The sequence below is a fragment of the Lepisosteus oculatus genome, chromosome 2 (assembly GCF_040954835.1).
Source record: "Lepisosteus oculatus isolate fLepOcu1 chromosome 2, fLepOcu1.hap2, whole genome shotgun sequence".
Classification (NCBI taxonomy): Eukaryota; Metazoa; Chordata; class Actinopteri; order Semionotiformes; family Lepisosteidae; genus Lepisosteus; species Lepisosteus oculatus.
Window position 1 is genome coordinate 38989822 of NC_090697.1, and position 16402 is coordinate 39006223.

A 16402-nucleotide genomic window follows, 5' to 3' on the forward strand; every position below is an offset into this window, starting at 1 on the left:
AAATGAAAAATATGGAACACATTTCCAGGGTCATCTGGCGTACCATTTGTAACATAGTTTGAGAACCCTGGATATACAGTAGGTTATCTCCAGAGAATCTTATTTCCTCCCAATGACATTCTGGTAGATTCATTGACTTCAGGAAAAATTGGCCCTGTTTTCAGTGTATGCATGTTGTGTGATTGACTGGTGTCCCATCCAGAATGGAATCCTCCTTGCATCCATTGCTTCCAGGGATATGTTCCGGCTCCCCAGCAATCATGTATTGGAAACACTGGTTAGAAAATGGGTGGATTGATCCATTTTGGCAGGAATTATAGCTGCACATCTTTTGGGGTAGGTCTCTACCAACATTGATGAGTTGCACAACCATTTTTCCTGGCAATATGCTCAAGCTCTCTCAAGCTGCTTGAGTATTGCTTAGGGACAATAATTCTCAAGTCTGTGCACAGATTCTAAATTAGATTGAAGAGATAACTTTGACTGGACTGACCAAGAATGTTCAATTTACTATGCTTAAGCCACTTTTGTCTTGTTGAAAAGTTGAATTATTGTTGTTGAATTTTTCTCCCAGTTTTGGGCCTGAAGCAGGTTTTCCTCTAAGATTGACTAGTACTTTGCTCCATCTACTGTATGTTCCCTTCAGTCATGACTTGTTTACCAGTCCCTGCTGTTGAGAAGCAGAACTAAAACATAATGCTGTGGTTCTCAAACTGTGGTACGCGTACAGTACCACTGGTGATATGAGAGATGACCCTGGAAATTTGTTGTGTGCACTGAAAAATTGGGACAGGTTTTCATATTTTCTATTTTAATAAAATTAGTTTATGTGTCAAATACACAGCCTACATATGTACTTAACTATGACGATACAATGTGCACTAATACTTGAGACACAAGAGCTAATATGTATAAACCATTGTATAGGAATGCGTGCTACAAACCTAAGTGACCAATTGTATTAAAAGAAGTTATCTTTAGCAAATAGGAAGGTAGGAGAATGTGTGTGATTTTGGAACACTGCCAATCTTTTAAGCACAGGAAAGTGTGATAGATAATAGAAAAATATTTAAGGACTGTTCTAGGTTAATTTGAGAAAAATGCACTGAGCATCTCTGCATTTCGCTCCCATGTGCGTGAAATAAAAACTTCTTTTAACTTCTGAGATGGACTCCTGACTGTCTTTTAAGGGGAAATGCAGAAAAAATTCTCAAACAGCACCACATTCGTCAACAGAACAAAAATGAATAATTCGCAAAAATCAAGTATTATGTCATGGCTGAAAGGAATAGACACCAAGCGTACTGATCTTTCTGTTCTGCAAGCTACTACCCACAGGAACTACAGGAGAGCACATATTTCAGCTTCTGAATGAATTTTTCAAAGAGAATGACTTTGACCGGAAAAAATGCATAGGAGTTTGTACAGACAGTGCTAAAGCGATGACAGGCTGACACAGTGGTGTAGTTGCATGAATTAGAGAGGTTGTGTCAGATATGAAGTGGACGTACTGCAATATCCACCGCGAGGCCTTGGCAGTCAAGAAAATTCCTGTTGTCAAAAGTTGTATCAAGGCTTGACCAATGATTTCACGTCTGTTCAGTGTGCTTTGTAATGAAATAAGCAACAAACGTGTGCAGCTTTTGCTACATATTGAAGTGAGATGGTTATCAAGGGGTAAAGTGCTCATGAGGCTCTTTGAACTGCACTTTGAGGTACAGGTGTTTTTTGCATGACCAGCAATCTCCCTTGGCAAGTCTATTTGACCAGTATGGCTGGTAAAATTAGTTTACCTGGCTGATATATTCTCATGTTTGAATGAGCCGAATATGGGACTGCAGGGGCTCTCTCAATTTTGTACATGTCTGACAAGATCACTGCTATGAAGAAAATGTTGCAGCTTTTTGTTAATAAAATCAATCAAGTGATGTCTCTGCTTTCCCAACTTTGGAGAACTATCTGCGCACATATGGTGTGGAACTTGATGCTGCTGTTCATGACGTGATTGCAGTGCACCTCTTATCATTGGAATAACAGTTCTCAGAGTATTTTCCAGTTGAGGCCACACCAGAGTGGATCAGGAACCCCTTTACTGTTGATTTCATAGCAATACCCGAGAATCTGACCTGTGCTGAACAAGAGAAGTTGCTTGAGTTATCATCCGATATGTCTTTGATGTCAGAATTGAAACAACAGTCACTGTTGGATTTCTGGATCCAAAGACAGATTGAATACCCAGCTCTCTCATTAAAGGCTGTGTGGTTTTTGATGCCTTTTGCTACTACCTACTACCTACCTCACTGCAGTCAAGACAAAGCAAAACAAAATGGAGCCAGATCTACATTTGAAGCTAACTGCCATTGTCCCTGACATTGCAAGGCTTTGCTCAACTAAACAGGCTCCCTCCTCTCACTGAAATGGTAAGTGTTCAGTGCTATTTTTCTTATATCTGTGTGAGTGTGTGTGCGCTCATGCTCACGTTGGTCATTGAGAATTTCTGTAGTTCCTATGAGAAGATGACTTGTAGGTGGTACTAGGATATTTTGGTTTGATCCGGGGTGGTAGCCTGTCACGCCCTCTGCAGCCAGAGGGCGCTCCTTCTCTGTCCTGTCCCTAGTTTCCGGTCTGCTGTCCTTCCTGTCCCTCTCTTTCCCTTGGGCTATATATTTCCGGGTCTTGCACTCTGTCCGGGCTCAGCATTGATGTTCGGATGTCCTGAGACCCGCCTAGCACCAGGGCACCCCACGTCCGCTCCCTGAGGGCATAGGTTTCTATACGGCATTCCTGAACTCTTTGCACTAATGAGCCCGGGCCTTTTTCCCGTCTCGCCGCTACGCATATGGGTCTTTTTCCGCTCTCCTGCTCCCCACGGTTTGTCCCTTTGGACGTCCGTGACAGTAGCCATTGGATTTGGATCATATGTAACACTTTGCATTTTGACCACAAATTCAACAAAGAGTTCCAATTTTGTCACACATTTGCAGTATCACTTACTTTAGGTTCTTTGTGGCAAATCCCCTGCAGGGTTTGAGATGTTGTTTTTTATTTCCAAATGAATTCTGTTTTTGAACATCAACTTCCATCTCAGCTTCTGAATTCTGTACATCTTTCAAATACATTGGTATTCTAACCAGTTTCATCCTTGCCTGGATGGTCAGTTTGGAGGAACTCCCTGACCTACTCTATGTCACAGGAGCTGGTTCTGACTCCTGCGAAATGCGTAGTTGAACACCCTATGTAAGATGATATAATCTGGAAGTGACTGGAGTAGGACATTAGAGAAGACACAGCAGGATCAGGTCTGGTAGAAACACAGGGGGTGGTGAGAGCCGTGATCTGGTGCATGGGGGGAGCGCAGGTGAATGAGTCTAAAAGGAAGTCCAATAGGGGAAATCAGAGCGCAGTCCAAGGTTCAGGTGCCAGGAGATCCATCCAAGACAAACACAGGGAACAGGGGACTAGGAATACGGATAGTTAAAACCTTGACAGGACAAGGCGCACCGAGCCCTGGTAGGTCAGTAGGCCAGGACACCGTGATGAAGACTATGCCCTCGGGCCACTCCTTTGCCTGGTGGTAGGCGGGCTTCCGGGCGTCCTTCTTCCAAAGCTGAGCCCAGAATTACAGAGACTCTGGGACAAATAAAACTGGGAACACAACGAAAAAGGTAGAGGAGGGATGATGACCATTACTCTCTACTCTTTCTGGGTGTCTTTAACTTCTTAATGATCAACTTCATCATGCTCAAAGAGATATTAAGTTTTTTTAAAAGTTATTATACCCTTCTCCATTTTTGTGCCTTTATACAACTTTATCCCTGACTTGTTTTGAAAGCTCTTTGGTTTTTATGGTTGAATCTTTGCTTGAAATTTACTATTTGACAGAAAGACCTTAGAGATAATGTATTCTGAAATCATATTATTTTAGAACTGAAATTATTGAAACTACAGATAGTGGCTTGTTAAAGTAATTTTAATTTATATTATTTTTATTTAATTGTGTTTTTTGCTTTAAATTAATAGGTTATGCATAAAACAAATATTAATCACTACTTTAAAGTGTCATTATTATAAGCTTTAAAGCAAAATAAAAGTGTAAGTTCTGTCAGATGTGTAATTTAGGATCATTTTCATTTATTTTTCTCCTACAAACTTGTTAGTTTTTTTTTTCAGGGTATTTCAGGTTATAACCCTAACATTTCCTTTTCTGAGCAATTAGCTATAGTAACACATTTGAAGAAAGGGTGGAGTCCCAGTGCAATCTAAATAACATACCTACAGCTACAGCAATATATACAATACATTAAAAACACGTTTAAGTAATTTGGGAAATGATGTCATATAAATTACATTCTTTACATTGTCTGAATTAATTCTTAGTGAACATTTCAACTACAGTATATATATTCCAATTCATACTTATGGACTAGTAAATGATGAAGGATGAAACACTCTCCATTATGTAATGTTCTAGACATGGATAACCATGGATTACCATCTTTACAGCTAAATACTGTATATTCTGGCAAAGAACATTGTTGGCATCAAGTTAGACTGAGCTCTGCTGCTTTACAGCTCAGGAGACCTCACATGGAAGAATGTGTGCCATTAATATTCATATCAGACATTATATAAATCCTTGCACTGTTCAATCATTCATCAAAGCTTCAGGAATTAAACATTTATGGGTCTGATGAGCATAGATCATATATGTATTTAATTCACCAGGGAACCACCAGATAAGGTCTGTTCCATATAATAGTAAATGTTAAAAGGCTTAATTTTTCATGGTAGTAAAGGTGCATGAATATTAACGTAAGTTCACTGATATTTAGTAGGTAAGTATAAATTTTTAATTGCCTTTTACATAATTTTCTGGTTTTACACTGATAAAGCATGCCTCAGGAATTTGTGGATAATAAGTATACTTCAAAGGCCTCAATTAATGATTAGGGTTAAATTAAGAATGAAGATTTAAAATTATTTCAGAGATAATTTGTTAGAAGGTCCTTCACATCTACAAATTCATGCATATAGTATTTAATCCATGCATTTTTTAACACTGTTTTCTATTAATAATTTCTTAATGATTTATACGGGAAATTCATCACACAGTACCACATTAAAAAAGCGTTGGATAAAACAGGTATCGTCCTTTTCCTGTTTAATATTTTTTGTGAGTTTATTTTTAACATTTTTAGAATTTCATCTGTTATTTTGTAAGTGAACCAATTTATGAAATCCTGCTTAGCTGTCTAATGGTTTCAAAGCAAATACTGACGCCATCAAAGGAAGCCTTAAAGTTTTGCATTACAGTATAGTTTTGGGTTGTGTGTTGCAATTGTTAGATCAATTAATGTTATTTTTTTACATTTTTAATTCACAATATTAAATACCACATTTTTACTTAATGCATTATTTTGGAAATGTCAGCTGGTGATATTCACCATAATGATAAGTTATAATGGCACCTTAATGAAATGTCTGTGCAGACTTTGACCCTAATGATCTTATAACAATTCATTTTCAAAGTTTACCGATCGTCTTTGAAAAAAATTGTAAGATCTTATTCTTTTCTGTGAACATACCCTGTCAGCTGAGCTAACTGGAGCTAACTGTTAAAAAGCTAACTTGGGTAATTGTGTCAAGAGAAACAGTGCTGTCAGCTACATACAGTATAAACGTTTACTACTTGTCATGTGACAATGGGGAAACGAAGGTAATCCTTCCTATTTATAAATGCTTTCATGTACAGTAGTCCTGGAAGGGAATCGCATGCTGTAGCTTGGCAGTGTTAATAAAACAGCTTTGTGGAAATATAGAATATATGCACATCTTTATCTTGTTCCAATATACCCTAAAAAATATACATCTTTGGGACAGTCGCAATGATAAGCTTCCCAATGAGCTGCTCTTCTCTGATTGAAAAAAAAATGTAACTGCTTAAAGATGTGTTCTGTCTCAACCAACAAAATATGTTTTTGATTTCACCATGTAGAAGAAGATAAATAACTTCAGGGTTAAGTATGACAAACAGGTTCACAAAATCCCAGCAATTTAGAAAAAGATACAAGCATTTCAAATGAACGAGATTAATTCCATTCTGAAAAGCAAAAAAAGATTTTTTTTATTTTATTTGTACTCCTCAGTGTGGAATTAACATCGACTTTTTCCTTCACACATAGATGCAGCTCATTGCTCTAACATTTAAAAATGACAACTTGTCACCTTTCAAAAGGTTTGACCAATTTTCTTTATTTCAAATTTCTTGAATAAAATAAAGTTAATGTATGCAAATGAATCAGGAACTGGTTAATGAACAAGAAACACTGCTTCCTCTTTAGGCATAACATTTAATTGGGCAGTTGGAAGTGTGCAATAGGGATCTCATTCAGGCCTATTGCTCTTCCCTCTTTACTGTACAGTACTGTATATCTACTGTTTAGATTCGTACAGTATACAGTTAGAAAGATAGCTACATTTAAAGATGATACAAATACGGGTTTTGTCAAACACAAAGAAAACAATTAGTAAAGAAATTCAAATAATTAGAAAAAGAATTAGAAAAATCATGGATTTGTGGAGATTTGACAAATAAACTTTAACAGGGATAAGTATAAGGTAATCCACACAGCTAACAGGTACAGTACAGTAAGTATTCTTCTGTATTCTAATTGTATAATATTGTAGAAACTAAGAGTGTTTACAGTATGTAGATATTTTTAAGTCTTCATTAATGCAAGGTGGGGAAGCAAAAAAAAAAGAAAGCCTGAGTTTATACAGTAGCAAGAACAGGGGAAATTTACATGCAGGGAAGATATGCTCAAGCGTTGCACTTGTAAAATCTTGTTATTAACAATGTGCTCACTTTTAGGCACCATACTGAAAAAATAATGGCAATATTATACAAAAAGATATACTCATAGAAAGAACTTTGAGAATGATTCCTGGTCTCAGGAACTTGCCATAGACACACAGGTTAAAGGAGCAATATCTCTTAAAAACAAAGAAGATTGAGAGCCAATGCAAGTACAGTAATAAAATCCTAAGACAAATAAATATGATCAAACCAGGGAACTATTTCAAACTCAGTTGTGAAACAGCTGGAAACTGCAAATAGGAAACACAAAGAGTTGAGGTTATCTGAAAAGGCTTCCTATTCAGGTGGATAAGTCCCAAACTCTGGGCCCTTTTAAGAAACATCTGGAGGGTATTATAGTTTCACTTAGCTGCTAAACTACTGAACTAGAGCAGGCTGCATGAGCTATTATTTGCAACTTTAAGTTTTATTTTCTACCTTACAGCACTACTTTCTACTTAATTTTACATTTTATGTATTGAGATTTTTTTTTTCTGGAAAGAGACTTTTATTTCTGCTACAAAAAGGCACAAAGTTTATTGTCAGCTATAATTAACTTTCACAGTTTTTATGGGTTGATAAATACAGTACAGTTTGGTAGCTACTATATACAGAATAATTATCATGAATTAAAAAACATGATCATTTTTATTACATTGTTTTTAAGTTCTGCAATGTGATAAATTTGTAAAATAGAGGTGGGGGAACCAGTATTTGCGGTTGCAGTTTTAGAGGTATGTAATTCATTGCATGGAGTGTGTGTGTTTCTGTGTGCATGTGCATGCTTGTTTTATGCTGAGTGAATGTGAAGTGAATGATTGGTGTGTTCTGGTTCCCTGAAATGTGGACTGGTTCAGAAGGAAGCCAGGAGTGCTTATTATTACCTGTGGTGTGGGGAATTCCCAGCTTGGTAGAGGCTGGACCACACAAATGAGCATTTGAGAGATACCGCCAAACAATACTGCTTGTGTGATCTTGTGTGTCCTACTGGGAGATAGCAAAATTGTTATCATGCCTGCTAAATTTCTGCTACCGTTTTCCAGTTTTGATTTGCTAAATTAAATTAGGCCAACAATAACATTTATCTACCACATGTCACACTGGGTTGCTACTGCAAGATTCACATTTCGTTGCTGAGTTAAGTGTCATTACGGTACGCAATATCAGATTTAGGAGTGTTGAACTTTTGTTTCATTACCTGGATTTGCACATTGTTATAGGTTATTTGGCACTATACAAATGTCAAATGTGCATGTGGTTTGAGAGGCTTAACAGCACATTGTTCAATGACTAAATTGTGGTATCACATTTTTTGCATTGATTTAAGCACTTATTGTATTAAACAGTATTAAAACTTATAGTAGTGATATTTAAATTCTCAGATAACTAAACTTGTGTGAAATAGATAATTCTTTCTTTTAATGTGGTTCAGTCTATGATATGAAACCAATTAAATGAAAGTCATTTTCTTAACTTTTTTATGATTTTTTGGCACCTGTGAACAAAACTGCCTGTTACTTAATGATGCATATCATTTAGTTCCTGTGCATTCCATTCCATCTGGATTAGCTTCTCTGAGGTGAAAAGTAAAATGCCATATATTGCTTTAACGGCTGGCTGAGAATTTTCAGATCACTCCAGAAAATTCTGTAAGCCAAAAGAAAAAAATATTTTTCCTTTTTTTTTCTTCACTACAGTATTGAGAAACTCTGGTGACTATTCCCACACGTCTGCACACTGGGATGATGCTGTTTTTGCTACTTCTTTTTTGCACTCTGTCAAGACGGTTGAGGATTATTGAAGGACAGCAATTACCAAGTCTTACAACAGATTTCTTACCGGATCCTCCCAAAGAAAACTAATAATTCATCCTCAGATTATCGCATAGCTCCTTGTATATAGTATGTGAATTTTAGCATTATTGGAAATAATTGTGGAAACAAAGGAAGAATTGGGAATACAGATAATGTCTTATCTGTACTGTCTCTTTTCTGTTTAGTCACCAATTCAACCAAGTAGGCATTTTCCTTAATGCCTACTGACTTTCGTTTTTAGAATAAATCTTTTATTAGTGAACAAAAGCCATCTGAAAATCTAAACACACTACATCATACAGTATGTGTATCCATTACTTTTGTCGCTTGTTCAAAGAACTCAAAACGAAACAAGTTGATTAAACAAGTCCTACTGTTTCTAAATCCATTTTGACAATTTCCTATTTGACAATTATTTGCATAGTTAAGTTCTTATATTCAGACATATTGGTCAATAATTTGTCTCAGATGTATTTGACTACATCCTTGACAGTTTTGTAATTTAATTTTCACCTCCATTTCAATATTCCCTTCAATTTCTCTCTTGGCATTTCAAATATCCTTTTTAACAGTGTAATTCATTGATTACAATGTTTCTAGTGGCCTGGAAAGCTAAACCCTTCTTCTGCACACCATTTTCTCATCCATGTCTTGTGTTGACAGAATCGTAGTCTTTGGCAACTGGTAACCTTAAATTAGTGGCAAGTAGTTTTGCTTATGTTTCTCACAGATCAATTTTGGCCTCAGTGTACAGCAGCACTGTTGCTCTTGGTTTCAAGTGGTGGCAGAGGGCACCTCTTAAATTTGAGGTAATTATTATATCCTTATGTTTGACATTTAGCACATTTTGCTTGAGTTTTACTTGAACGTTATTTGTTCATTTTTTCTACTATTAGGAGGATGACGATTGCTACCACAACCTTAGTCTTCCTAAGAAAAATAAAAAATTCTAAACTTTCACTTTGTTCAAATGGGCAACAACAGCATCAGGTTTGAGGTAATGGAGGTAAATTTAAATTTAAATTTAAAATTTAAAGGTAAATGGATGGAACTTTGGTTTATATAGTGCTGGTGCAGGGAGCACCTAATCAACACAAATGCAAACATTTCTAGCATATAGAGTATAAACTTCCCCCATTAAAGGAAAAATTTGTAATTCAATAGCTGCTGTTCTACACTAGGTAACCAAGGCTGATGTGGCAAGAATCTACATTTACTTATTGTCTGTTAGCTTTGGTATGTGTGAACAGCTGTGATTTATAAATGTCATGGTCTTTAATGTAGCAATTTCTTGGGGAAAAACAGTTAGACATTATAAATATGTGAATTTTGGAACCCCCTATAGTTCAAAGGTTTAGACATTAAGAACTCCTGAACCCCTGCTCTATACCTAAAAATAATCCCCTTAATCAATGTTTTACATCTATGTGCAGCCCTGAACACTGACTCCTTAGTGCAATCAAGGAACAGAATGCTGCATCTTAAGACACCTTCAGTTATTTCAGTGATATACCAGCTGAACTGCAGAATGCCACATTATAGAGCACAGCTGTTCCTGTTTAAATGTACAGGAACACAGAGAAAGTAGCTCATAAATTTAAAAATGAAGGAATGAATCTGTTTTCCTCTACTCTTTCTCTTCTTTCATTTTATGCTCAGCTTTTCATGCTTGCAAAAATTCAAACTTATGACATCCTTTCATGTATTGTGACTGACCTTGCTTTAAACCTCCCATAATTGCCATACCTTAAATGGTTTGAATTAATTGATTTCCTTTTAAAAATCTGTTGTATCCTGCACTCCATTTGCACCCCCTATAGAAGTGGTGGAGAGTGGAAGTATCAGTTAGCATTCCAGGGTCCGTGGGGTCTTACCTTGTGGAAAATGAAATATAGTAGCTGTCGTATTAGGAAATCCATTGAAGTTAATGAATACTCTGTTCCCTTAAAATCCACATCTGCTCTTTGTTAGGCACCAATTCCCCAATTTCCCAGAAAATGGCTTATGATAGTGTTAAACTGCAGAAAATAGATATCATGCATTTGATGAAATAATACCATTACAGGTGAATATAAAAGAAAAACCTTACTGGATCAACCCATGTAACTGAATGGTCTTTGTTCAGTATATTTAAGTTTCATGTGTTTACAAATTCTAGAAGATTTGAGTCAGTAATAAATATTAATTAATCTCTCTGTTCAGTAAATACCATTTTAAGAAGCACCAACAATGAACAATCTGTTTACCTTATATCATAATATCTTAAGAATGAGTCATAAATGTTAGAATTAATAGCTTGTGGGCAATTTATTGTTTATAACAGGATATTTCTCCAAACAATCATCAAAAATAAATAATAAAATTAATCAAAATAGGCAGGAGAAAAAATTGACTCTTCTTTTCTTAATGATTTAAGTTACCTAGTGTTTAATTTACTCTTACATGGCAAACACAAACTTCTTATTTAAATTGTTTAATAGTTTTTTTTTTCTTTGTAACTCCTGACTGAATCTAAAGTTGTTAATTTTTTGTGGACAGTACTGGAGACACCTTATAGTTATGATAATTGAATTGCTTATGACTTTAAAATCAAATTTGTAATGGTCTGTACCATTAGTTAATGTTATCAGTATGGTAAATATAGACTACAGACTTAAGATTTGGTAATAAGACTAATCACATCACTAAATTAATGTGAAAATATCATTGTTATTTTATTTTATAATAGTGTACTGATTAAAAATGTTCTTAGAAAATGTGAAATCTGACAGTATCTGACGGTACACATTTATATATGCCATCCTATATGACAATGGTACTGTAAATACAGTGTATGTGGGATGGCCCGGAACAACCTACAGTATATCCCATTGCTCCTCAGGGATGACAATTAGTAGCAGACCAGACTTTTCAGAATGCTATTCTATGGGAAAGAAGGCTGATGTTAATGACCTAATCTGAAACACTGCCAAAGAACTGCTGGTGTATCACACATTGTCAATGAATCACAAGTAGTTGTTAGTGTATTAAATAAACAGGAAGCACAACAGGAAGCACAATTCAAGCTGCAAGAAGCTGCTGTACCAAAGGGAGAGAGATGAAAATGCACATTGTGTGAGAAGATCACTGAGTATTCCCAAAACATCACAGGCACCTGTGAGCATCCTGCCATAATGTCTAGCTACTGAGGGTGGACCAACTAAAATTATTCAGTGATATTTTGGTTCAGAAATACAGTATGTGTCAGGCACATATGCTAAATAATTCACACCCTGACTGCCAAATTATTTGGGCTATTTGTTAGAAATCATAATTAACAAAATACAATTGTAATAGTAAAGTGTTCTAAGAGTATTCTGTGAGGTAGTGGTGTTGTTGGTCTGGATTGTACACAAGAGGTCATTTATTCAAATTACAGGCAGAGTGCTGCTTTTGTACCCCTGAACAAGGTATAAAACACAAAAACCTTTGCCTACAGTATAAATGAGTATTTTATCAGGTTGTCAATGTAAATAGGAATTTCTAATCACTTTACTTTTCTATTGGTACTAATTGGTAGATTGTATTTCTCTAAAACTCTCAAGCCAGACAAGGAAATGACAAGTGTATTAAATGAATATTTCACTCTACTGTTTAACATGAAAGAAAATAAAGTTTTCTAAATAATATTAGCATAGAAGATGTAAAAGTGCTGCTGATACTATAATCATTTAAGAAAAATAAATTGCCAGGGGCTTATGATATTCTGTGAATTATAATTAAAAAACAAAGATACATATATAATGTCATTAAGAAAATAACACAAGAATCTTTATTAGGACTCCTCTTTGTAAATTCTGTTAATATATCTGATATTATGATGAATGATTGCATAGCTTATCTTTAATACCGTAAGCATCAAACATAAATCACTGTTTAATCAAACAGGCAGTCATACAAGTTAGACAGATTCTATATTTGTATAGGTCAGGTTGGGGATTGTTTAAAGTGTCCTCTGTATCTATAGGGCAAAATGCATTAATTCAACAGTCTAGCCAATATACAAATTAAAGCAGTAAATGTGTCACTTGAAGGTTAATAATTTTACTGTTAGTTAAAAAAATATATTTATTCTTTTCTTGGCAGCCTATCAATGTTCTAGATCTTGGAGAAGTAATGCTTGTCATGTGCTTGAAGGATCTCAATAAAATAAATTTGATAGAACACTCTGCATGACACAATGTTTAAAGCAATGTCTCTTTCATGCTTTGTCTTAATATTTCTAATTAGGTCCTTTTAATAAGATATAGCAATGAGAAAATAAATATGAACGTTGGGAATGATCTTGTAGACTTCAGGAAGGTCTTAATTATAGAACTAGATTATATAGTTTAAATTCATCTTGCAATTTTGTTGCACTGAAAATCAGTATGATGAATCTTCTTTTCATGTTTTTAGATTATTTCACTCATGGTACTACTAAACAAAAATGAAAAAAAAAGTTTTGCCAGAAGCCAGACATATTTCCTTGTTGCAAATGCAGTACAAAGGCAGGAAATAAGGATATGTTACTTCTTAAAAAATATGTAAAATTTGCTTTTTCTACATCTAATCTTAATTACATTACCAATGGAGCAGAAAATAATGGGCATTTAAGAATAATCACTTCTAATTGTGTTAATATGTCTTGGATTAGTGAGCTTTATCTCAACCACTTAGGAAGTTACCTAGGAAACTGTTTTACCACATTGCACCAGCAATAAATTTCAAAGTTGAAGAGCAGCACAATATAATTATAATGTTACTCTAAAAAACTAACACACCACATAAAACTATATGTTTTATTATGTAAGGGTTAGTCAATAAAACTAATTTTGCTGTCATGAACTGTACTGTACATCTTTGTAATTCAATTGCATTATGTATGATACTGGGAGAGCAAGTGTAGTACCCAGCTTTTAATTGTATAAGACCAGTAATTGTGTTTTTAAAATGAACAAGTGTAGGTTAATTCTATGTTGAAAAGTCGGAAAGAAAGAATAAAAATGTTTTTGTTGTGGAGACTTCACACCTGAAGAAGGTTCAAGTGAGCCTTCAGTAATTCAATCTGAAATGTAGTGTTTTCTCTTTTTTCTACTTTTCAATGTGTAATTAATGTCTGCTTGTTCTTTTGCAGCTCAGAAGATGAAATGTCAGATTTGTTGTATAATTTTTGTATTTTCAAAAACGTGACATTCTTCAGAAAAAGACAGCACAATATTGAACTAACTGTATATCATAGAAAAAATGAGTAGAAATTGGATTTATAGGAAAGACCTATGGAAAAGGAAAGACCAGTTGTGTGTGCATGATATACAATGGCTTTGGGGACCAATGTCTACAAGGGACGATAGTTTTTACCGATGGACTCAAATGCAGGGATATGCCAAAATGCCAAAAAAAAAAGAAACAGGAAAGTGAGAATTATAATATTCTGAAGCCAGTCGGGTATTTTTGTTACCCACTTCATTGTGGACCATGAAAGAGTCTCTAATTTGACGATACTATGAAATGATGAGATATGTTTGCTCAAAATGTTTGCCAGTTCTAATCATATTGCAACAATGTCATGGTTCAGTGAAACTGCTAGAACGTGCTCTGGGAATATTGGTGGCAGCAATATCAAAACATGAAGCTTCTGGGGAATTTACTATCACTACTCCACAGTAGCATCACCAACTGACAGGAAGCGCCTATGTTTGATGCAAACCCAGTAGAATGTGTAACAACTTGTGTTCTGTGTATCCTGTGTTTTCAGTGATTTTCAGGCAGTTTTTTTACTGTTTTACACCTGCTGTAAAGTTAACAATAATCCAACACAACAAAAACATTGTCAAAGAAGGACAACCAATCAAGCAGGAAGAATATTGGGCTCAAGAAGTATATGTTGCCTGCCTGTTCCATTGCATGAGTTCAGTTTGGTTTTGAATTGGCAGAACCTACCATAACCTATTAATCATTCAGCAAAAGTAAATTCTGCCAGGTTCACAAAAAATACATTGCAAATCTGTCTCTAGTAATTTTTTCTCATCATATACTACAAAAGAAAGCAAAACTACTTTTACTTGTATAGCATTCAGACTTAGTAAGAATAAGGTATACTTAATCGTATAGCAAATTATCCAATCTTCAGTATTTATTTAATTAAAATTAATTGAGCTTTACTGTATGCATTCAAAAACATGGAACCCAGTTTGGTACAAATGTAACATCACAAACAGTGAACTCCAAAACACTTTATTAGTACTGTATTAAACAATTGTATATTATTTAGTTACTTTCTGAATTTATCTTCATTTTAGTATTTGGAAAACAGTTGCAAAAATAATGTTGCCTTTTTAAAAAAAAAAGATAACAGAATACTTATAATGACCGTGTAAGGTCCCTGTGATGTACAACTTCCACACAGTGGAAATGATAGCTGCTGAAATGCATTCGTGCATCATGCTGTATCCACAAACCCAATTACAGAGTTACTAGTATTTAATGCAGGGCAACTTAATGCAACCTGGAGACACAATAAATACTTGACAGAGGTTGGCATAGATATAGACAATATAGACAACAGGCCACTTGTAAAGAGTGATATTTTCTGATGAATCCTAGATCTTATTTGGTGAGCACCTGTAATCAAATGGAAAACATGAAGGGTTCAATAAAGCCTACAAAAGGAGTATCATTGTGGTAGTGATAGGTTAATGGAATCGTCGGTGAGTAAGGCCATCTTAAGGAGTCAGCTTGTTGGTACTAATGGCAAAAGTACAAGTGTTATATTGATAAAACCCTCAAAGCTGTTTCTATTCAGTGATATAGTAACATCTTTATCTTTCAATATAGTAGTTAAGGTGGGTAGCTGAGTCAGCATAGTATTAGTATAATATAATAATATTTCAATATAGTAGTTCTCCTTCCCACACAACAAAGGTCACTCTAGATTTTCAACTTCAGTTTGAGATCAATGTTATCCACATGCTTACTGTAAATCCAAAATGTAACCCTGTTCAACACCTACACAACATATTGTGTAAACTTATATTGGTTTACCTGCATTAAAAGCAAAATGTAAAGCAAATTCTCTTGACATAGACCTTCTTGTCAAAATCATGATTACAAATGACATGATGTTAAAAATGACACTTTACTGATTTTCAATCTAGAGCTATAATTCTAGTGAGCCGTAATATAAATATAAAGAGATAAAACGTATGTCTCTACCACCACCACACAAGACAAAACATTCTGGAAACAGCTGGGGAGTTGTCCTTGAGACAGCAAGCAATTTCTAACTAGTGTTATGGAAACGTAAAATGAAAAAGAACACACAGCAAAGTGCTAACTTAAAAGAAATGTACGTCAAACTCAGGATCATTAAAAAATTCTTTGAAGTAAAGTATGGGCTTACAAATATGAAAACCATATATAAGCAGCTGTATTCCTTGTCGTTCCTTTCTCCAAGAATACAAGATAAAGATGTGATACTGAAATGATAAATAAAAATAACAGAAGAGCAGCTGTCTAATACTCCTCCCTTTCTAGAAGTCTGTGATTAAATGTTAATTCAGAAAGCCCCTTTTCCCTTCCTGTGTTCCCTTTTTGTATCCTGCATGAAATTGTGTATTGTAAGGCACTTCAATTTAGAGGTAATATAAACACAAAGAATTACATAATTCATTAGGAGTGTCAAAGGTGGATCCATCCATCCATTTTCTGACCA